Raw genomic sequence first — 22,728 nt, 5'->3', positions numbered from 1 at the left:
AGAGTGGGGAGACAGGAGGCTCTTTCTTTGGGATGGAAGAGTGAGAACTTTGTGACTAGAAACTAGAAGTGAGTGTGTGTGAGGATGTTTGTGTGTGCAGAACTGTGTGCGGAGCTGGGGTTGGCGGAGCCACACGTGCCTTATGAAATGGGGACAAAGCACAACAACCTCCTACCCAAGGAAGTCCAAGGGGAAATTCATCTGTGTGGGAAATAGATAGTGCTCCTTCATCCCTCGTCCATGGCCCTCTTGGAGCTGGCTCTCTGTAAGAGAATTCTGGGTCTAAAAATTGTAGGTCAGCTTCCTGCTCCCACACCTCAGGCCCATGGGATGACCAATGCCAGGCCCTGGCAGACTTTGTTGGTGGTGGGGAGAAAGTTCTGGCCACAACGTGGGGTCTGCAGCGGGTGTTGGCCTGCAGTGGCTGCAGAGCCCAGTACCAGGCTGAGCGAAATCTGGAAATGGCCTCCTATAACGGTAGAATTCGTCCTCTTCTGCCTGGGCAGGTCTGGCTGTCTCCTCCCCTCTCACCAGTACTGGAGCTTCCCAGCCCCAACTCTTCGTTCGGGTGAAGTCTCCTCCATTTTCGGTCTTTAAGACACACCTCAGTGCCTCCCGGGTGCAGGATTCCAGAGTTCCGGGTCCTGGGGAAGACTGGGGCCTTCCTACCACCTACTAAGAAGCTGCTGCCCCCCTGGAGGCTCCTGGAGTTTTTCTGGCCTCAGACTATCCAGCTGAGAAGCTGAGGCCCGAATAGGGAGCGGCTGCCTGGCCCAAACACAAACCCTCCAACCGGGCTCTTCCCCACCACTCCTCTCTCCCTCTTGCAAGACAAAAGCAAGCAAAAATTAGGCATAAGGCACCTGCTACCCCCAATACCTCCTACCTTCCCGTCTTTACAAGTAGCTAGGGTTCACACTCCTGCCCCAGCCCAGGAATGCCAGCTCGGCCCGCTGCTCTCGGCTCCTGTCCAGTTTGTCCGGGATTCTCGGTAAAGTGGGCACCCGGCATGTCAGGATCCCGAGCGCTGCAGTCCCTCACCTCATTCCTGATGCGGGGCGCAGGCTGCCACCCCGCTGCCCCAACCAGCTACCCAGATCCCCAACTCCCTCCAACTCCCCCCTCCCCGTGCGCTGGTGGCCCTGGTCGCGCGCTCTCCCGGGGCCCCTCCCACGTGCACAGACCCTAGGGCGAGACGTCCCAGAAATACCAGACCCCCGGGGCACCGAGGCTCTTGGCGCTGAGGAGCCGCACAAGACTCCCCACCCTTCTCCCTGAATTCGTTGGGACCGAATCTCGGTGAATCCCGCTTCGGACGAGGGCCGATGCAGCCGGGAAAGGCCACGCTGGCGGCGGGGCCTGCAACCCCGTCCCTAATGCGGCGGAGGCAGGAGCGAAGGGGGCTTCGAGGGTCACCGGCAGGGCCAACTACCCGCAGCAGAGAAGCGCCTGCCGACAATGGTCGGTCTCTGTTCAAAAAGAGCAAAGGAATTATCGGAATACTTGCGTGTAGAGGTGCGGGGGAAGAAGAGAAATTAACGAACCAGCCTGGGCAGAAAGGCCTGCTTCCTTCCTTTCCTTGAGGGAGCCGACTGCACTTAGCAAATTTCAGGAAGAGTGAGCCCTGAGCACCCAGCGGGGTGGTTTAGTGGAGGCCCAGAAACCCATACAGGGCTGGGGTACTAGAAGCCAGTGCTGTGCCTCAGGTGACACACAGAGAATCTGGCTCAACCTGTTAACTATAATAGTGGCTTTGTGGGGCCGGATCTGTGCTTGGGGGCTGTGTGGGCATGGCCTGAGCACTGCCTTGTAATGTCCTCCCGGGGTGGCAGGTATGGTGTTTGCCCTATGCCCAGGACTCAAATGGTGTCCTGTTTGTGATGTGAGTGACTTGCAGGTGGGTGAAATAGGTTCCAGGTGTACGAGACAACTAAGCAGGGACCTGCCTCCTGGTTGAGCAGAGCTGGAGCAGCTAGGAATTAGAAGCCATGCTGTGGCCCCAGGGGTGTCCCAAGGGCCCCTCAGATTAGATGTGGGAGGAAACCCCCTTCCCATGCTCTGCTCCTTCTGCTCCCCTCACACCCACTTCTCACTCCCATGCAGCCCCCAGAGTCCTGCTCCTAAGCAGTAACACCCCATCCTCAGCGCTCCCTAATCAGCTCAGAGTTTGGAGCCCCACAGCCAGGCATTTGCCTGGGCAACTAACAAGAGCTGCCTGGGCTCCCCCCTTCCCCCATGGCACTAATCCGCTGCCCAATATGGAGGCCTCTGGCACCACTCACCTGCACCCAAGCCTGGATTCTTTACCCCAGGGAGTCCGATAGGAACAGACTGAGCAAGGAGGAGAGCTGGAGCCAGTGCAGATTTCCAAGGAGCTCAGGGCAGACTCAGAAGATGGTGTGTTCGATGGATGGGGGAACGGGGATGGGTGGAGGGAGTGTTGGGTATCCTTGTTGTGTTGAGGAATGGGTACAAACTCACATCCCCTCATTCACAGCCTGCATGTGTACAACCTCACATACCTCCTGCTGTGCATGGGGTGTGCCCTGTTACTCAAGGGGAGCTACAGGTGTGCGGGGCTAGGTACACACACGCACACAGTCTCCACTGCTGTCATTCTCAGCTACTCTCACAAGCTTACCCCCGCAGGGCCCCACCAAGCTCCTGTGCAGGGCTGTCCCACAGCCACCCGGCCACCGGCACCCCTCCTCCGCTTTCTCTCCCCTCCTACCTTAGCCCGGAGAGAGGAGGGTCGAACGCGACTGCCGGTAGGCCTGGGGGTGGGAACTTAGCCCGGAGAGAGGAGGGTCGAACGCGACTGCCGGTAGGCCTGGGGGTGGGAATTTTCTGCGCATTAAATTCCAGCCCTGCCGCTTAGCGGCCACACACCCCATAGGGTTGAGTCTGGGTTTGGGGGCCATGGCCCGCCCTGGATTCTGGCCAGGGACCCTAACAAGGCCTAGAGGTACAGTGGCCGCCGCTGCCTCCTCAGGCCTACGGAAGTTCGGTCTCCTTGTGTGTGCGAGAAGGTGGTGGAGGGCCTGGGGTTGCGAGGTCCCCAGTGCCAAGTGTCGCCCTAAGGGGTGGTTTTGATGGGAGCTGCTCCTGCTCCCTCACGTTTTCCACCCTGTGGACCCAGAGCCCACTTATCTTCGGTTCCTGCGGGAGGAGTCTCAAGACCCAAAAGCTGGAAGCAGCGGTGGCGACTCAGCGTCCCCAAGTGGGAGCCGGGCCTTGGGCCTCAACGCAGAAACGAACAAATGAGTTCCGGGCGCCCTCTAGGGGCCGCGTTGGGAGAGGTGCCTGGAGCCAAGGCCCTCAGAGCTTGGGGTCTGAGGGACCCTTGGGACAGCAGGATGGCTACTACCAGCCTTGACAGAAAATAACGATAAAAATATTAATAAGCAACATTATTGAGCGATTTCTTTGTTCCGGGCACTGCACTAGGTTTTAAAGGTATTATATGTACCTAACAACCACCCTGTGAGGTAGGTGGTATTTCCATCCCACTTTATAGAGAAGGAAAATTGAAGTCCAAAGTGGTTAGGCAACATGCCTAAGAGCATGCAGCTGATAAAAGGTGGGAATCAGCATTCCAATTGAGGGTCTAATCCTAGAACCAGGGCTCTTGGATGAGATGGCTGAGTCCAGAGAGGTGGTGGATTTGGGGAGGCCTCAAGTTGAGACTCTGACAGCCTCCTAAAGGGATGTCTCATTTTGTGGAGAGAGTTCTTAGCTCAGAAGTCCACTGGGAGTTTGCCTCCTACTGCTCTGAAAAAAATGCTTCCAAGCCACTGGGCCCCTTCTGGCCTTGACTGTCTGCCCCACCCCCTCACCACCCACCTTTGCCAAGATTATCCCTGATCACTGCCAGGCCTACAAGACCTCTCTTCCTCCACACCTATTCAATGCCCACCTTCTGGGCCTTCCCAGCTTGAGCTTGCCTCTTTCTGGGGTGGAAGGGGGTTCTTTGTATTTCTACCCTTTCTTCTCCCTCTTCTAGGTTAACAGGGTGAGAGGACTCAAACAAACAGAAAGTTAAAAGTACAAGTGACAGACCACACTTTATTAGATAAAAGTATGGAGAACCAGGAAGGAATATCGTTCCTTTCCCTTTCCATCTGCTCTGTGCAAAGCCTGTAGCTGGGGAGGCTGCTCTGAGCTGGAGAATGTGAGACTATATTGGGGTGGGTAGGAAGGTGCAGCCTGCAGGCATTTTATATTGACCTTTTTAGGCAGTAAGAATCAGCCAGAATATGAAAACAAAAGAAAGCATGGCCTTCCTGTCCTCCCTGCCTCCTCCAGAGTAGTAGAGGAGGAGGAGGTAGTGAAGTGTCCCTGGAGAGACTCTTTTAAACACAATAGAAGGTATACTCATTTATATACTGTATAAATATGCCCTGACAATGTCTCTCTTTTTTTTTGGTATGTGCCCCTAACGGGAACCGAACCTGGGACTCTGGTCCACAGGCCCACGCTCCAACCGCTGAGCCAAACTGGCCAGGGCAATGTCTTAAACTTTAATGTATGGAAGAAACACTTGGTAAAATGCAGATTCTCGTTAATTATGTCTGGAATGGAGATTCCAGATTTAGAACAACTTCCAGTGGTGCTGATGCTAGTTCACGGATCAAGGCCTTAAACCCACCCTATGTCTGAGATCTAATCCTAGGTTCTCAAACTTGCCTGTCAAATATGGCTTGCAGTCTTATTTTATTTTCCCTAGAGTATATTTCCATTTCATTTACAGAAATGAAAAATACAGATGCAAACAATATCCCTTCTGATATGGTTCTGATAATTCACTCCCCAGCACGCCACTCAGCCCTCCCTGGTCTCTTATGCCTGCTCCTTCCCTGTGACCTGCAAGGCTTCTCCAATCTGCCATTTCCTCTTCTTCTGCACCTGTCCCTCTTTCTAAAGTCCTCTTTCACTCCCAGGTGGCTGCTGAGGTGGCTTTGGATATCAGCCTAAGTTCTGAGCTCAGCTTCTGTGCTTTCTAATATCCAGAAAGTTAATTAAATTTTAGGAACCTGCACTTTTATTGCCCAAATTATAGGGCCAATCTTTCCTCAGATTACCAAAGGGATTAAGGAGATAAAACAGGCAAAAGCACTTGGCTCTTTTCAGGTGCTCCAGGAAGGGCCTGGGGAGCCCCCCAGAGTGGCTTGACCTGGTTTTTCCACCAGCCAGGTGGGGTGCGGCTCTAGGGGACACATCCTACAAACTGCAGGTGCCCTGCTCTCCCCACCTCATTCAGAGACTCTTTATTTTACAGGGAAAGTCAAGTGGCTGTTCTCCTTGCTGGGAATTTTCCCTCCACAGCACTTCAAAGGGAGGTTTATTGTGTATTTAGGTGCTGAGCTTTCTACACCTCCTTGGAGCAAGGGGCAGATTAGCAAATCCCCATGTTCACAGGTGCCCAACTCTCTGTGGGGCTGGTGGGCAGAGTGAGAACTGGTAGAGACCTAGCGGGGATAGGTGGAGACCAGAGGGAGGAAACTCAGGGTGGGGCTGCTTCAGAGCAGTGAGTCTTGCCCAGGCCAGTTTGGTTCAGTGGTTAGAGCATCAGCCTGCAGACCAAAGAGTCATGGGTTTGGTTCCGGTCGATTCCAGTCAAGGGCACGTGCCTGGGTTGCAGTTCAGTCCCTGGCCCTGGTGGGGTCGTGCAGGAGGCAACCAATCGATGTGTCTCTCTCACATTGATGTTTCTTTCTCTCTCCCTCTCCCACTCTATCTGGAGATAAATGGAAAAGTATCCCCTGGTGAGGATTGAAAAAAATAAAAAAGATTTCAGAGTGGTGAGTCCCCTTGCCACGTACCCCACCCCCACCCCCCACCCCACACCACCTCACAACAGAAGAACACACTGTTGCTCTGTCTCTCTCAATCTCTCAGGCTGGTTCTCAGGCTAACCCATTAGTTTGTGTCCACACAAGGAGATAGTCCTGCTGCATGTCTACTCATTGACCCCCTCTTTCCTTGGACATCCATCAGTTACACACCAGCTGCTGTCCTTAGGTCTCACCCCCATGTTTGCCTTCAGTCCAGGGAAACACAAAATCACTTGTTCCTGGGTGGCCACATGGCCACACCTGACTGCATGCAGACTAGGTGGCAGGTCCTGTAAGTTCAAAAGAAAATTCTTTTTTTTTTTTTTCCTTTTTGCATTTATCTTCAGATAGAGTGTGAGGGAGAGAGTGGGGAAGAGAGCGAGAGAAACATCGATGTGAGAGAGACACATCGACTGGCTGCCATCCACATGACCCCAACTGGGGCTGGGGACAAACTGCAACGGAGTTATATGCCCTTAGCAGGAACTGAACCTGGGACTCTCTGGTCTGCATGCCAACACTCTGACCGCTAAGCCAAACTGGCCAGGGCCAAAAAAAATTCTTAGGGATCTTCACTGACAAGCTCTCACTGTTCACTTGCTTTCAGGGGAGAACCAGCTTCTTCTACATGTTGGCACGATTGTTTGGGAGCCTGGCTTCGAGCTCACAGACACATGGTCCTACCCTTGAACCCATTTCGTATCCACAGGTTTCTCTCCCTTTCTTGGAACATCTCAAGCCAGAAATTGGGTGCTTTCTGATCAGCACAAAGGCTGCTGAGTACTGTCCTGGAGTGGATTTTGCAGGGGATCAGGCAGGAGAAGGACTGGACAGTTATTAACCCCACAGCAGCCCCAAGTCAGATTTACGTCCTAGGGAGAGTGAGCTGCCCACCTTTCTCTGTGCACAGGGATGCTGGAACCCAAAGGTCCACAGCGCCAGCCATAACAGCCAGCCTAGACCCAGTGGAAGAGGCTTCTGGCACAGGGAAAGTGCTGAGAGATGTTCCTCGATAAGCAGGGGCTGAGGCAGCAGATCATTGGAAGGCCTGGAGCCTTTGGTTACACCAACTGAGCAGAACCTTGTGTTTAAGGGAGGCCCCCTAGCAATCCCCTAAACTTTCTGGGGTGGTTTCCACTGTCCCCTCCACAGAACAGTTCAGCTTCATCTCTTGTCATGGGGTGTCACCACCAGTTCACAGGAGTTCTTGGGACCCCAGAGGGCCCCGGGGGCACACACACAAAGTGGCATCAGCATGGAGCTACCCAGCTGTGCCCTTAAGACAGCCCAGGGCGTGGGTCGTCCTTAGGCCTGTGTTCCAGGTTGAGAGTTTGGCTGAAAGCGCTGTAGGGAGGGTTAGTGACAGACTCAGAAATGCCCAATATTTGCCTTTCCATGCGCCCCGCCCCCCGCCCCCCCCCCCCCAAGCTGCAGGGACTGTTTGGCCAGACAGCAGGGGACACTCGGAGGCAGGGTATACCAGGCTGGAATTTGCCAGAAAGGTGAGAAAGGTGAGAAACAGGCTCTCATTTTGAGCCCGGTCGGCCAGGATCCGGAATTCGCAATATAAATAGGTTCCCGGATAGAAGGGACTTCCTGCACTACCGTCCCCCAAAATCTGGTCCTCTGGGTGTGTCGAGGGGCGGGGCGGCCTAGAAGAAAACAGCCTGCATGCACGCGCTTGGATCCGACCAGTCCGAAAACTCGAACCTCCACCCAGCTCTGATTTGGACGCACGGGTCCTGAGCAGTGCGGTCCTGACTGCACTGTTGCCACAGAGGCTGGAGAATACAGCAAACGGGGCCGGTTCTTCAGCAGTGAGTTGCTCCGCTCCTCCCAGCAGACCTGAGTGCGCCCACCTGCCAGGGAATCCAGCCACCCTGCGCTGTCCTGGGCTGCGGGGGCAGCCTGAGAGGCCGCGCCTTGACCCTGGCAGAGGAGGGCTTGCCGTCATCCTCGCGCTCCAGGGACGCATGTCCAAGGCGGCTTGGGTCTCAGCGAGATCTACCATGAGTTATTTGGGTTTGATCCTTTCCTGGGCCCAGGTCCGGGCAGGAAAGTGCACGGAGGCCTTGCTTTTTTTCTGCAGGATCCTGCACTCTCCGCCTCCAGAAATTGTGGGAAAGCAGACTATGCAGAGGTCACCTGGACGCCTGGTCCTGCCCTGTCTAACCTGGGAAACGCCCCGGGCTGAGGATTCTCTCCTGGGGGATTTAGCGGCAGAAATCCGCGAGAGCAGAGCTCAGCCGGCCCTGAGCCGGCACAGCGCCTCCCCCGGGATCGACCCGCTCAGCAGCAGAAAGGTAAGCGCTTGGAAACCCGTAGGAGGGGCAGGGTCTCTTGGGTCAGGATTCATCCTGTGTCCAGGAGCAGGCGGGTGCAGGATTCCAAGGGGAGAACCTGAAAAGAGAAACACACTCCCGTGGCTCTCGGGTGCAGATAAGCACTACTCCAAGCCTCCTCTCTGGTTCTGCCTTGGTCCTGGGCCTTGTGAGGCTCCTGCAGGAGATAAGTAGGGAAGACATCCCAGGGGGACATCTATGGAACCAGCTCGAGGTACTCCCACCCTGAAATGAGTTCTCCTGTCACACGACCCAGTTCACAGCATCCACAGTATCCACGAAGGATCGTGGCAAGGGCAAGGCTGAGGGAAGAGTTCAGGTGCTGTTACTTTTTGTTGAGGAGAAAGCACCAGGCTCCTGTGTCACAGGAAGCTCCCTTGTGGCTGTACCATGAGGTTCATCACAGTGAGCGCTGCTGCCCACTCTTCACACTTCTTCAGAGGGTCCAGAATCCGGAGAAAATGAAGAGCTAACCCAGCTCTGACTGCGCCTCCCTAGAGAGCTGAACCTTCCCTGCATATCTGCCTTTCTGGCCCGTGGACCTCTGGGTGGAGATGGGGGCGCAGAATGCTGAGTCCTTTAAATCTCTGTGCCACATGCCTAGCAATTGTCAATAGCCCCCACAGTTGTTTTGACAAATGGGTTTTCTTAGTGACCAGAGTGCACAAAAAGAACCTGTAGGAAACAGCATCCCTCTCCAACCAACAGAGGACAAGCGTATTCTTATCTACAGAAGGTTCAGAAAATATTTCTCAACCCTAGACTGCATAGAAGACGCTCCTTCCTTTAATCCTTGATTTAAGGCAGTTTACAGGAAATATATCGAATTAGGGAAAAGTGGCTTCAGAAAACACCATGAGGTCACACCACAGGAAAAGTTGGTTAGGGCACAACAGCTGGCACCCCTGTCACTAGACTATGGACATGAACATCACTATGTTTAATTTTTCCAGTCTACTTTTATCCTTGCTCACTTTACTCCCTCGAGATTCAAAGCTCATGTGGGATCATTTGACTATCTAAACCTAAGGTGTATGTTTAGCACTAGCTGTTGGAGATGGGGAGAGAACAAAGTCCCTTAAGTTTCTATAAGAAAAGCTAAAACTCCTCTACCAATTTACCTGGTTTGGGGAAAGTCTGCCCAAACAGGAAGAGTGTTCAGATGGTAGGTTTAAAATAAAGGAAAATGATAAATGCCACTACAGTCCACCCCTTTGGCTACTCACCATCCACATATGCCTTTCTTTCTAAATTTACAGCCCCCCTCCCAAAGCTCCCATCCAACATCACTCATACAGAATGTATTCAACTTGGCCCCAAGGGAGGCAATCCAAACCCGCATAGCTCTTAAGTTCAGGGTCTTCTATTCCTCTTGTAGTTATGTTGGAGTCCCGTCTCAATACTCTGCAACCTTTGGACTAGACTAAATTGTAAAGTTAAGCATCATTACACAATACAATAGCAACAGTAAGAAAATGAATAGAAGTTAAAAAATATAAGTGTCTAATATCATATTATTCCACTTATATGTGGATTCTAATAAACAAAATAAACAAATTAGAAACAGACTAATGATACAGAGAACAGACTAACAGCTGTTAGAGGAGAGGGGGATTGGCAGGCTGGGAAAATAAGTGAAGAAATTAAGCAAAAACAAAACAACAACAAAGAACCAGACAACAGCAGGGTGATTACCAGAGGGAAAGGGGGTGGGTTGGGAGCAGATAGAAGAGAGTAAAAGGGGGATAAATGGTGACAGAAGAAGACTTGACTTTGGGTAGTAAATACACAATTCAATAAACAAATGTATTATAGAATTATACACTTGAAACCCACATAATTTTATCAACCAATGTAACCCCTATAAGTTCAATAAAAAATATTTAAAAAATAAAATATATAAATGTCTAACATGACAGAAAGGAGGTAAAGGTCATTATCTTTCCGCATACAAGATTCTGTTTTGCATTGATGACATCCCTCCTCCTTTCTCCATTCTATGATTTGAAAAAAAATTTTTTTTGCCTTCAGCCAGCAACTGAGCTGGTTTGTGTTCTTTACCCAGAGGAAAAGCAAGCCTTTATTCCTGAGGGTTCTGAGCCCTTGATGGTTCTGTCTATGAAGGGTTACAGTGGTCTTCCATTAACTTTTATCACTGGACATAACAGCACTAGGAGGAAACCCAAGAGAGCCCCTTGGTTCCATGAATACTTCTTTTTTTTCCCATTGTGTAAAGAAAAAAACCCTATTTGACCTTGATATTCAGAATTAATTACCCTGGCCAATCCCATAATAATCCTCCTTTCACATATTCATCCATTGGCATGAGCAACTATTGTTTGTTCTAGGGGGAACCTTCTTTCCTCAAGGATTCTCTAACCCTAATGCAGCAGAAACAAGAGTCACAGGAAGTGAGGGGATCATTGGGTACTTGTAAGAAGTGCCACCCCTTCTTTCTAGTTACATATAATTTGGCTATGGGAGAAATAACATCCTATATTAATTGCTAGCTCACAGCATATACCTTTCTTAAAGTACTGTATCACACCACCATAAAATACTAAATTGTTCTAAGAAAGAGTCCAAAAACACAATTGCTCAAACATGATGAAGGTTTACTTTTCTTTTATATCCAGGGAAGATGAATATATCTGGAAACCCAAGCTAAGAGAAAGCTCTGCCATCTTCAACAGGCTCCTTCCAAAGTTGTCGGTTCTTGCTAGAGGGAAGGAAATGGTACAGCAAGCTCTTTAAGAAGATGAGTTGAAAGCTGTATCTATCAATTCCACTCATACTTCATTGAGGAGAACTAGCCACAAGGGAGGCTGGGTAATGTAGTCCATAGGCAGACAACCATATGCTCAGGAGAAAGGGAGAATAGGTATGAGGGGACAAGCCATTGTCTCTGCCATACCATTCCATTGATCTATAAAGTCAGCTGCTTTGGGATAATGAGATATATAAGTAAGATTAGTGAATCTCATGAACATTGGCCTGTTTTTTAAACTGAAAAATGAATTCTTATTAAGAAGCAATGTTGTATGGAAAATAAGACATAGAATAAGTCCATGGATGATAGTATTGACAGAGCTTGATGCTCAGAGAAGGCATATTCAAAGCTTAGATACCTCACTGGTCCTTCTGAGGTTATAGAATAGTATAAAGGTGTCAGGGTTGATTACTGCTGCTGGCAAAATAGTCACTTGACAATGATAGTAACCAGGTGAACTTTGGTGAGCTGGTGACTTCATGAATAGCTTTCATCTCAATCTTGGGACCATTTGTTCAGGAGAACACTGAGCAGACCCTGGGGTGCCTGGGGAGGGAGATTGACTGAGATCCAGAGTGGTTTATCTTGTCCACCTCATTATTGAGAACCCTCTTTTATAGTGGGAGACTTTGGGTGATCAATTTTTCATACAACATATTTTCACATTCTATATCCATCCCCAAATATATTTTTTTATACTTTGTCCTTCTACTTCCTTTTCCCAAATCTTTAATCTCATTCCTTCAAGCCCTTGGCCATCTGTCTACACCAATAGTCACTGCCCATATATGTACTGCACATCTTTCTCAAGTCATCTCTTTCTCCAGACAGTGAGCCACAAAATATAATGTTCAATATTCTGCCCACTTGGAAACTTCTTTTTCTCTGATATTTTTCAGAGCCACACCTGAATGGGACTGTACATCAATGTTCTGTTTCTGGCCATGGTTGGTGTAGTGCTCTATAAACTGGACTTGACAGTTATCTTTCTCCATCTTCTGGTATTAAGGTATTCCTCATCAGATCATAGATGTGGAGGAAGGAATGGCACATTGTGGTATGTGTGACAATGAGGTAAATTGTCTGCCTATAGTGAAAAATATAAGGAGGCCTCACACTCAAGGTCTTACAAATACATAGTCAGACCTGAATGAGTGCCTCCTTAAATATTACACCTTAAGCATCTTGCCTACCTCATCCTAGTCTGGGCCCTGTTGAATGGACTGCACAGGACACTTATTTATGCCTTTAGGACCTACATGGACTTGATTCCATAAATTCCACTTTCACTTGATGATAGACTCTAAAGATAGACTCTACATGGCAAGGTAGATCAGAAAGCAGCCAGCTCAGTTTATTTTGGTGTCTCATGTACACCTAGTGATTTACACCAAACCCAGGCCCCCTCCTGTAAATAGCTCTTGGTTCTCTACTGGGCCATAAGAGGTGCCTCCACTGTAATTCTTTTATTGTGACATGCTATAGGCTCTATGTAGCATTTTGATGTGCCATAGAAACTTTAAACTTTCTCCAAGCCTCATTCACGTTCTACCATTTCTGGATAATTAAGTGAAGATAGATAGGAACTATTACTCTTCATTTTTATAGTCTTTTATGGTATAATCTTTGCAATTATCCCAGGATGTAGCTTTTGATCTATTCTTTTGACAGAAAGTGAGAGCTCCAGGGGCTTCCATTTTGCTTTCCAATTACTGGATTGTGTGTGTGTGTGTGTGTGTGTGTGTGTGTGTGTTTTGTTTTGTTTGTTCGTTTTTCGCTAGTTGTTGAGGGTAGAAAGGAAGATAGCCATAGAATGGGTTTGGAGTCCCACTGGGCCCACTGTAAGGCACATAATGAAATTCCATAAATGATAGCTATAATTATTAAAGAACATTCTTTTGATACTATTACAGAGTTCCTCACTGAGAATGTTCAATCTCCCCTTTACTTAAGGGGCTTTGGGTCTGTGAAATGACTCAGATTTGGGAATTAATGGAGGTGCCTACATTCTTTTCATTGGGACTTACTATCTATCATTATTACTTACTTAACTGTAAGTAATGAAGACCTAAAATAACAGTGACTTAAACAAGATAGAAGTCCATTTCTTTCTCATGTGACAGTCCAAATGTAAGTTGTTCAGGGATCAGATGATGTCTCTATTTCACAGGGCCATCCAGGGACCTAGGCTTCCTTTAATAATGTTTTCTCACCATCACTAGAGTATTGCCCTTGTCTATACTCCAAAATGCCTCATAACTGCTTCTGTAGTCTGCACCATCACTAGAGTATTGCCCTCGTCTATACTCCAAAATGCCTCATAACTGCTTCTGTATTCTGAGCAGCAGGATGGAGAAAGGGCAGGAAGAAGAAGATAACCCCTACCTTTAAGGACACACCTGGAAATTATACATATTACTTCCACTCACATTTTATTGGTTAGAGCTTAGTAAAATGGCCATACCTAGCTGCAAGGGAGGCTGGTAAATGTAGTCTTTATTCTGGGTAGCCCTGTATTTGGCTAAAAACCAGAGGTTCTGTTTCTATGAGAGAGAAGGGGAAAATAGTATTGAAAAACAATTAGTAGTCTTTGCCATACTAACTCAACTCAAAGCTCTGTTCACCAGTTTTTACCATTTTTAAAAAAAAGTACTGATCAAGTGGTACCTTAATGGGCCATTTTGATTCCAGACATTTAATTAGAAGAAGCAAAAATAATAATGATCAGGGACCTAAGGATCTTTGTCCATGGAGTACCTGCCAGCTCTGTTGACTAATATACTATTTATGTTCATTTGCCTCTACTACTCAAGTGTCCCTACTTTATATAAAGCATGCAGAGTCCTTTATTTTCTTTCTTTCTTTGGTTAATCCTCACCCGAGGATATTTTTCCATTGATTTTTAGATAGAGTGGAAGGGAGAGAGAGGGAGAGAGAAAAAAAAACATCAATGCGAGAGAGACATATCAATTGGTTGCCTCCTGGATGACTTTAACCTGGGATGGGGATCAAACCTGCAACCCAGGTACATGCCCTTGACTGGGAATCAAATCTGAGACCCTTTGGTCCGAAGGCTGATGCTCTAACTGCTGAGCCAAACCAGCCAGGCCTTCATTTTCTTTTAAACAGGAAGTCACACACCATCTCCTAATAGCATCCCCAGCCTACAGAGAACAGCTAACAAGTGTTATTTGCTGCTCTATTATTTCCTCCACCAAAGTATTTTTAAAGGCCTTTGAGAATTAAATATCTGGGACCCTTTCCTGGGACATAATGGATAGGCGGTCAAGTTGCACATGATAAATCTTCTCCAATGTTTCTATCTCTATAAGTTTTCAGATTCCTTTGAGGTTGCACCATTTCTGACATTGTAACTTTAGATCAGACTGATTTTAATGATGTTCGAGCACTTGGTAAAGATTCAGGAGTTATTGTTCTAGTTTGAGCAGCTGGGAATCCAGGTTTCTGTCAACTCTCTGCTCCTTCAGACAGAACCTCACCTTCCAAAATTGGTGGGTTGGGATTTGACATACCTAGAGAAAATGTTGGGTACGAGGGTTGAGACATGAGGATAAATGGTGTCCTCTTGCAAGTTAACTCCTAAAGAAGTCACAGCATTGTCAGTCAAGAGAGGAACATTGACAGACAATGGGGAGAAGCAGCTTCAGCTGGTATAGTTGGGGGCTTCCTCTGAGTGTCTCTTAGATATCTCTGTACCAATTCTTGGGGCTCTATTTTTTCTAATCAATGCTCTATTTTATAAGACTGTGATTTGTCTGATATTATAGTTTAAGAACCATTAGAATCAAATTCCAGATTGATTTGCATTTATGTCAGTCCTGTTGATATAAGAAATAGGTATATTTTAGCGTCCGCCTGCGGTCCGGAGAGACCCGGGTTCGGTTCCCGCTAGGGGCATGTGCCTAGGTTGCAGTTTGTCCCCGGCTCTGGTTGGTCGTGCGGGTGGCGGCTACTCGATGTGTCCCTTTCACGTCGATGTTTCCCTCTCTCTCTCTTCCTCTCTCTCCCTCCCACTCTGTCTGTGCGAAAAATGGAAAAATGTCCTCGGGTGAGGATAAAAAAAGAAAAAAAGAAAGAAATAGGTATATTTTAGAAAGTCCATGGGTTTAAGTCACTACTTTGAGCTGTGGTATGTACAAAGTGGTATGAGGTTATAAAGGAGAGCGGTCCTCTTCCTCCTCTCCTTCTCTTCTCTTCTCTTCTCCTTTCCAGTCCAGTCCATCTCTTCAAAGTATCAACTGTTGATTTTATGTGTTTTCTTCCAATAAGTTTCTAGACATTCACATGCAAGCAAAAACATATGTTAACACAGAATACAAAGGGACCACACCCCACACACTCACATGTGACTGGCTTTATTCATTTGATAACCTATCTTGGACATCTTTTCTTGTCAGCGAAACAAAGAAAAATGCCTGTCTCCTCTCACTGGAGTGCCATCTCCACCAAATAGCATGCAGTTCCCTGAGTGCACTGCACTCTCTCAGACCTCGATGGCCATGTACATGTCATTTCCTCTGTCTGGAACACCTTCTCCTCTTTCATGGGTGCCCAATAAACTTATACCCTTTGTGAAGCCTTCCCTGCCCTTGGGAAAGAATTATGCTTTCTCCCTAGCTCCGAAAATGTGATCAGTATTCTTCTCTCATCACACTCATTACAGGGTTTTGTCAGTGTTCATTTTCTTGTCTTCTTCTCCCACTAGACTACAGGCTCTGAAGGCTACCCTCTGAGTTGTGACCAACTCTGTCCCTGTACCTGCCTCAGGGCTGAGTCAGAAGTGGTGCTTCATAAATGGTTGTTACTGAGCTCCTTCTCCCAGCCACAGAGATCAAGGACAGCTTAGGGCAATAGAGATACAGGGACACTGCCCTCCCCACATCATTCAGTCAGCAGCATACTAGGAGACAAGACTTGGAGAAGACCAAAGATAAGATTCTCTGAGGCTTGTAGCCATTGAGGGGGATGCTCAGTGAAAATGAGCCAAGATCCTCATTTCCCTCAGGGCCCTTTTGGGTTCCCCCCAATTAGGGCCTGAGGAATAAGGCAGAAATTTTTACAAGAATAGCTGGGGACGTGGGTAATAATGACTCCAAGACTACCAGCCTGACTTTGACATTTCAGGGGTAAGCAGAGTGTGAATTACTGAAAAATGGTTCTACCTGGAGAATAAGGGTTGACCAAACAGATAAGACATCTTTATAGTGGATGGGACAGGGAGGGTCCTTCCTCACTGAGACAGGTTGGGGTAGGGAAGATGGGGGTGGTGGTGGGTGTGGGCTAACTGGGTTGAGTCAGTGGGATTTGGAGAGAGAGGATGGAGTTCCATCATCAGTTGGAAGGTGTGGTGGGTACAGTGAAGTAGCCCATTCTACATCTGTCCAACCTTCTTCCAGTGTGTATTCCTCTCAAAACATTGCAATCAAGGAGTTACCTGGGGCTGCAGTCTCATCTGAAGGCTTGACTGGGGAAGGGTAAACTTCCAGTTTTATTTACATGGTTATTGGCAGGATTCAAGTTCCTTGTGGGTTATTGGATGGAGGACCTCAGTTTCTTGCTAGCTGTAGGCTGATAGCTTTCCTCAATTCTTTGCCATGATAGTCTCTCTGCAGGCATGCTCACAACATAGCAGCTGGCTTCATCAGGGCAAGTAAGCAAGAGGCTGTAAGAGCAGGCAAGATGGAACCACAGTCAAGATGGAACCCACAGTCTTTTGGTTACCTAATCTCAAAAGTAACAGCCCCTCACTTTTGCTATATTTTATTCATTAGAAGCAAATTTCAAGGTATAATCCACCCTCAGTGGGAAATGATTCCACAAAGAGATGGGGATTCCACAGGAACCAGGAGTCACTAGGAACCTTTGCAAAGACTGCCTATCACACCTGTCACTTATAGAAGCTCCAGTACCAGAACTAATTTCTTTCTCTCCCCATATGGACCCCTGTGCTCTCCCCAAGACCCTGACCATACAACCCACAGTCTCTCCCAAATGTGGATCCAGGACAGCCTCAGACATACTATGGTCTCAGAAGACAGAGACCCAGAACTCAGGTGCTCTGGCTCTTGGAACTGATAGATGTATTTGGTATGGTCGCTGTCACTGGTTAGCAGATAGGCTGGATGTGGAGAAGAATCAGGGGCCAGACCGGGTTCTGGAGACACTGTCTCTCCTGGGGTCAGTCAGGTGCACAAGGCCACATCAAGCCATAAGTCCAACCCAGAGTCTTTCCCAAATGCAGAGGGGCTGCAGGCTTGGCTCTCCTCAAGGCCAGCCCTGCCCAACTTGGCTGGGTTTAGGCCCCACTTGCTGATTTGAGCATCACTGTCTTAGTTGCAGAGAGGGGGGTGTCTGGGAACTCACAAAGGTCTGTGAACCTGGGGAGTGAAGAAAGTACAGTGTTTGTAATTTCCATCTAGGGGTGATCTCAGCCCATTTTGGTGGACCCATTTTTTCACCTCTGTTTCTCCCTTCATTTTTTGGTTTGTTTGTTTCCACGTTCCCATTTCTCTGACTCTCTTCTCTTGATTTCACACCCTAATGCATCCTAGGGCACAGGATACCCCTAAAATTGAGCCTCCAGTCTCTAGAAGGAGGTGGTGGGATTTGGAAGGACTCTTCCCTCAGCCTTTAGCATTTGAGGCAAAGGAGGAGTCTTGAGACTGCTCTCTTCTGCACTAGAAGACCCCAGAGCTCAGTAGTACTGGGTTTTCCCATTCTGCATTAGAGGGCGCTCTCCATGCTGCACCTGTTCTAGCACCTCCACGGTGTCTTCTAGAACACTACTCAAATGAAGACCGACAATGGGGCAGAAAACTGCCACGCCAGGAAGACCTGGGGAGGGTGCAGTGCAGTATAAAGAAGTGTGTGGTCTCCATGATTCCTAGCATCCACCCAGGAGCTTGGAGGTCAGTCCTCGGAACAGTTGTCAGCCTCAGGTTTCAAAGCTGAGACTGGCCAACACTCCTTCCATGGTGGTTCACCACCTCTGCTAACACTTCCAGGGAGGGGGCTGGGTATGCTTCATCTCTGTGTCCTCAGGGCCTGAATGAATAAATGACCAAACAAACAAGTGAGTAAACAAAGTATAATACTTAAGAGGCGTTGGTCCAGATAAACATTCACATGTAAGAAGTGACATGTTTACAAACATATTCATTGGAACACTATTTGTAATCTCACAAGATTGGAAAGGACTCCCGTGTCCATCAGCAGAGGACTGGGAGAATAAATATGGCATATCCTTCAGTGTAATAATGTGCAGCCATGAAAAGGATGAGGCAGCTCTAGGAACACATGTGGGGCAAACTCTAAAGCTATACATAGTTAGGTGGGAAGAACAAGATGCAGAACAGAGCGCATGCCAAGCTGCCCCCCACATGTGCATGTGTGGGGAAGAATATGTAGGTCTCAATATGTATAGACAAGTTCAGGAAAGACACTCAAGAAAAGTAGAGCTCTGGTTCTCTGGGAAAAGCAATGGAGTGCCTGAGACAGACGGTAGAAGGAAGGCAGACTTGTCACTGCTTTGAACTATTTGAATTTTGTATTATGCGAGTATATTATTTATTCAAAACAATTTTAAGGACACACATCGGATTGCCATCCCAGCTTTGCCACTTTTCAGCCGTGTGATTGCGAGCAAGCTGTATTACTCTCTGGGCCTCCATTTCTTCATCCGTGAAAATAGATTGTTAGAAGTCTTCCTGGTGCTCTGAAGGTATTCCAAAGGTGTTTCTGTGGCACATTTGGGGGGCCCAGGGTTTTGCTGGCACTGCTGCCATTTCCACCATTACATACAGATGACGAATAAGGGAAAACCTCTGACCTGCAGAAGCCAAGGTCACTTATTAGAACTTCACAAAAGGTAACACAGTGAGAGATAGACGGTGAGATCCCTGACCCCACTGATCTTGACCCCAATTTCGGAGAGCCAACTTAAATGTCCTCTTGGGGCTCACCTGATGAACCCTCTTCCCCCACTTTAGTGACCTTGCCCAGGACCAATACTCAGAGACTCTGTCCCAACACCTGATAGTTGTATCATAAAATTCCTTCCTTACTTTTTTTTCCTCCCTGTAGCTTATCAGGGAAGGAATGGTGTAAATACAAAGGAATATAACATGTAGCCATGTGGGATTTTGCAAGGGGAAGTGCTCGAGGTTTCAAGGTTAACGTTCTTTTTTTTTATCCTCACCCGAGGACATTTTTCCATTTTTTGTTCAGGTAGAGTGGGAGGGAGAGAGAGGAACAGAGAGAGAGAGAGAGAAACATCGATGTGAAAGGGACACACCAAGTGGCTGCCACCCGCACAACCGACCAGGGCCGGGGACAAACTGCAACCGAGGCACGCGCCCTTAGTGGGAACCGAACCTGGGTCTCTCAGGACCGCAGGCCGACGCTCTAACCGCTGAGCCAAACCGGCCAGGGCAAGGTTAACGTTCTTTTAGAGATATTCTCCCTAAAGTGAGTGGCACTTTGAGGCACTGTATAACCCCAGGCTGTGATGTTGACCCTGTCTCCAAACTATGCATGCCAGGAATACTCCTTCATTCATCTTTATTCATTTGACAAAAATTAATTCAGTTCCTTCTCTCTGCCAGGGATGTAATGGACAGTAAGCTGCCTGAGGGAGTTATGGTCTGTTGGTGAAGGTAAACAATTAGGTAAATTAATCATAGTAAAGTGTGAGAAGCAGGAGAGAGACAGCCAGGCTTTCTGGATGTACCAAGAGAAGTATAGAACCCAGGGGCAGGGGTCAGCAGGCTTCTCTGAGAGGAAGTGAGGCTTCCGCCTGAACCTGAGGGTATAGGACGGAGGACAAGTGCTGGTGAAGAGAAACAGTTTTCCACCAGCTGTTATGAAGGTGAAGCGGTGGATGTAAATGCATAGCCCAACACACTGTAAGCACTTCATCAGCTCGAGACAGGAAGGAATTTCCCCAGATGCCCCGGCCTGAGTTCAGGGATGCCATCACCACAAAATGCCACAAGGGGGAGCTCATCCCCTGTTAGTGTGTGTTCAGGCTCCTGTCATTCCAGGTGCACTGTAGCCATTCTCTCCACAAAGGGCTGTTCATTTACACCTTACAAAGTGCCCCAGACACCTTGGCTCCTGCTAAGTCTGTCATGTGCCAGAGCCCAACTGGTTCCTGACTGCTTTGTCCTAGTGTTTTCTTTTAAAGTACAGGGTTTGTTCCTCTAAACTCTCACCATCTCAAAATAGTTCCAAATCCTCAAAATAGCCACCAATTATGTTCTTTTCACCCTTCCTGTTTCTGCCCACCCACACCTGGCATTCCCCGGGGCACATTCCCTTAAGCAGCACCAGTGAGGGCGAGACACTGGCCTCTGATGCCTCTGGGCCAGCAGAGCTTCGTGTCTCTGTGCCTGTCAACCCCAGGCAGGCCCCAGTCGCTCTCCAGAGGGGATGAAAGGTCTTTATTCTCCCACAGACCTCCTTCCAGGGTTAGGAATGCACTCTTTGTTTTCAACCCCATGGTCTCTGCCCTGTGGCTTCTGGAGAGGATTTGATGGCTACATGCTCTGGAGTGTCCAAGCCTCACTCTGCTGTTGACCTTGGACAAGTCACATCACCTCCAGTCATCATCCATGATAGGGAGATTGAAAGACTTAACATCTTATTTTATGGGCTGGTTGAAAGGACCAGGTCCCCCAGGAAAATGGTATATTCACAAGTCCCTTTATTCCTTTTCTTCCCTCGCCCATGGGAGAGCTTTAAGCAAACACAGATAGACGTACAGGTAACCCCTGAAAGGGAGAGGGTTCGTTTCCTGACAGATGGCTTCTACTCAGAGATAAACCTGGGTCAAGTGGGGGCTGGCAGGAAGTTGGCACACTTGCTTTTTAATTCTCTCCCCAGTAGTCTGACTGAGGTTGAGGACTAACAAGTACAGGACCTGACAAGTGCAGAAAAGGGACAGCACAAGGATTTCCGGGTGAAGGAAGCACAGACAGGGATGGACTTCAAGGGTCGGATTCTGGTTACTATCTGTCCCCTCCAGAGGGCAGGGACAAGACCTCAGCTACCTGGGCCCAACTCAGTGCCTGGCACATAGAGGGCAGCCTCCTGGGGTCAAGAGGGCCTTAACCTCTGGTCTTCAGTCCCAACAGGACCCATTACAGTCATCGGATGTTTAACCACCTTTGGAAAATGGCAGAGGCCATCGCAAAGGTGGCCCATACAAACTGCAGCTGTGCCTCAGTGAAACTAGAGTTGCAGATTGAAGGGTTGGAAACTGTTCCTCAGAACCCCTCAGAGACTACAAGGCAGGCAGAGGGAGGTGACAGGGTAGGCAACGAATGTGCAAAGCCCCCCGTCTCCACTTCACTAGAGAAGCTCCAAAAGAGCTCAAGTGAATGAGAAATAACGATAAGGAAACATTTGTACAATCTGACTGTGCAGTTTAACAATTAGTTATAAAATGAATAACCCATTGTGCAGGTCGAGAAAAAGAACACTACCTGTACCCCAGAATCCTTCTGCCTGACACCTCAGAGGCCCCAGGCCTGATTTTAAGGGAGCCAACAGATCTGGTACGAGATGTAGCTTGTGTGTGAGTACGTGTGTGTGTGTTTTGTCGTTTTGGCTGGGGTAGACATCAGATATAGAGTTCAGTTAACCATACTCCCCAGGTCGTGCAAAGCAATTATGCTCTCATACGAGGCCTATCTAGTTTTATTTTATATGCTTATTTTTCTTCCCTTTTTCTCCATTACTGCTTGTATTTCCCCTTTCCCTCATAGATACTTACTAGATTGTATTTGGCCTATGTCCTTGAGTAGACACATATCTTTGAAAAATGGCCCTCTTCTCTCTCTCTCTCTCTCTCTCTCTCTCTCTCTCTCTCTCTCTCGTTTCTTTCTCTTTTCATGATTTTTAGTGGAAAATTTCTGCTGCCTGGTAGTTGGTCTCTTTGGGTCAATATTTTTGGGAGGCAGTAATCCTTGGACCTTCCAACAACTTCAGCTCCTCCGCTCACTCCCTCTGCAAACCCCGATCAATGGGAAATCCTGGAAACTCGAAGCCAGGGATCATTTTTTTCCCTCTTTACTGAAGGTACAACCATTCAGTTAGATACAAAATCCTGCACTCTTCAGTTGTTAAATCTCTCTCTGAAGCTAGTCATCCCTCAGGGGATTTCGTAATCAAAATGACCACAGTATCACAGCTGCAACTTATCTGAGGCGCTATGTCTCAGAAAAACAGTAAGTAGCTAGTGACTATAATCCTGAGGAAAAAAAGAAAGAAAAAAGAAAAATATATTGTGCTTTATATTTGTCTGCATTTTAAATCTTTCTATCCCTTACCTTTTTTACTGCTTTTAAGATTTATCCATGTTATTTTTTATACCTCAAACCTATTGCTTCAAACTGGTACCGCATAGACTGTGTCTATTGTGTTTTACTGATCATTCTCCTCAGGACGAATGCCTAGGATGCCTCCCATTCTCTGCTGTGGCAAACAGCACTCAGACATGTCCCTTCAGGGACCTGAGTTTAAGTAGCTCTGAGGCGTATGACCAGGAGGAGATAGGCAAGGCAAGGTAAGCAGGTTTAGGATTGGCTATTTTTTTTTTTTTGAAGCAAATATTTAAAGTGATTTGTTTGAATTAACATTTTACTGCATCATCCTGAAATTACTGAACAAGGAATTGGCTAGTTGAAATAATTTCAACAGGCTCTTGGGTGTAGGGGCTGTCCCTAGGTGTCTGGTACCTGGCCCTGAGGTGATTGGAGCA

This window comes from Molossus molossus, unplaced genomic scaffold, assembly GCF_014108415.1.
Source record: "Molossus molossus isolate mMolMol1 unplaced genomic scaffold, mMolMol1.p scaffold_m16_p_17, whole genome shotgun sequence".
In the NCBI taxonomy this organism is placed as follows: Eukaryota; Metazoa; Chordata; class Mammalia; order Chiroptera; family Molossidae; genus Molossus; species Molossus molossus.
This window is presented reverse-complemented; position numbering follows the sequence as displayed.